The sequence below is a fragment of the Octodon degus genome, unplaced genomic scaffold (genome assembly GCF_000260255.1).
Source record: "Octodon degus isolate 3935 unplaced genomic scaffold, OctDeg1.0 scaffold00298, whole genome shotgun sequence".
NCBI lineage: Eukaryota > Metazoa > Chordata > Mammalia > Rodentia > Octodontidae > Octodon > Octodon degus.
The window spans coordinates 71,289-73,176 of NW_004524874.1; positions in this window are offsets into that span (position 1 = coordinate 71,289).

Below are 1,888 nucleotides of genomic sequence, written 5' to 3' on the forward strand. Positions count from 1 at the left end.
ATTAAATATAAATCTGGCAAACTGTTGGAAAATATTTTTAGGAAGACTAGAAAATCAGTAGATACATTTTACAGTTAGCTTATTAAAAGGGTACAAACTTGCAGAAAGCACAAAAATAAACTTCCGACTGTAATACAAAGAAGTTGCTGCTAAGTGGTACACTTAACAGTGGGGTTATAAAACTAAAGGAATCAGCAAACTTATTTTGGTCTCATTTTGCCATAGTTTTGGCATTTGATGTCTGGGAGGTATATATATATATATATATATATATATATATATATATATATACACACACATATACACACGCACACACTTCTCATACAAAATACTTCGGCACATGGCTAAATGTCACTTAAGAGTCTGATAGATGTGTAGACTCAAGTCATTAATATTGGGAGGGCCCTGAGATTAATAAGCCCATCTATTCTTTGTGTGTAGTCCTGGCACTTGCTAAGATGCCTGCATAGCACAATTATATAATAACTACTCTCTTTGCAGTCACTTAAGAATGAATGGGGGGGATGAAATTGGCTCTGGAAGCCCGTTCAATATTTTTATGCTGTAATTAATGTGAAGGATAAAGGCTTACCAAGATGATTTCTAATAAGAGTAGTATGATTTTCTCCACATGTCATCAAGTCTTTTGTGGTTACCTTGAACTACTTACCTCAGAAGACCTCTCAGTGAATGAAGTTGAAGAAAGTTACTGAAACTGCTGCATCCCAATTATACTTACCTGTAAGATCATTTCAAATCACAAAATTATACAGCTGCACTATATTTTCCAGGAGCTTTCATGTAAGACACAAATCTAAATCCAGTTTTCTAATTTTTTTAATGGTACCTGGGGGTTGAAGGTAACACCCTGGCACTGGGCCCAAGTTCCAACTGGCAATTCTACTTCAGCCTCCCAGAGTGCTAGAATTATGGACATGCACCCAACACCTGGTTCTGGTAAACCCTTTTTACAATTAATGTGCTTATGGATTATATGAATTCCCATCACCCAGTAATTAGAGGTTTTCTAGGTATTTGAAATCTACTGAATTTCTGTAACAAATATAGATCAAAAATTGGATTCGATTGTAGGAAATCATCAGTAGTTGATCTTTTTTGACCCCTAAAAGTGGTAGTTTCCTGTTATTCCATCTATGGAATTATTTCAGCCTGCATAGTTTCACTTCCCAAAAGTCTACTTACTGAATATGGTAATTACTACAGCAGTTCTCAAAGTGGAAGTCAAATACTATGATAGGTTGACACTGAGTTATAAGCAGCAGCACTCCATACATATCCTTTTTAAGTTATCCAAGAAATTTCACTATACTAGATATTGCCAAGAGAGAGATGCAAGGGAGGTTAACCGTCATGGCAAAGATGGATTTCATACATCCTACTCATTCCAAATGTCCAAGTTTCTTGAAGCATTCTAGAGAAGCACAAAATTTTACTATCCTAAATAACCTCGTTATCAACGGCATAGGACTGGAGGTATGCAAGTTTTCAATTTACTTACCCTTTGTATAGGCTCATATTCATAGCCTGTGACAATACTAATTGATTTGAACCTCAAAAAAAAAAAAAGTATGTCTCTGCAGGGGACAAAAGTACTATTTCTAGTGCAACATTCAGCTCAACTCTAAAGACTTCCTTCATGTAATGACCTAGTCAAAACAGCAAATAGTTACAAAAATGCCTGAGATTTAAGCACAAATGTGTTGGAAACTGCAGAGAATGGCTGGTACGAGTTTAAACAAGTTTTGATTTAGCACTGCTTAGCTTCAGTTCTTTGGGTCTTAACATCAACTCCATTAAAAAAAAAAAAAAAAATTCAGGCTAGGCATAGTGGGACATGCACTCAGGAGGCTGAGGCAGGAGGATCCTT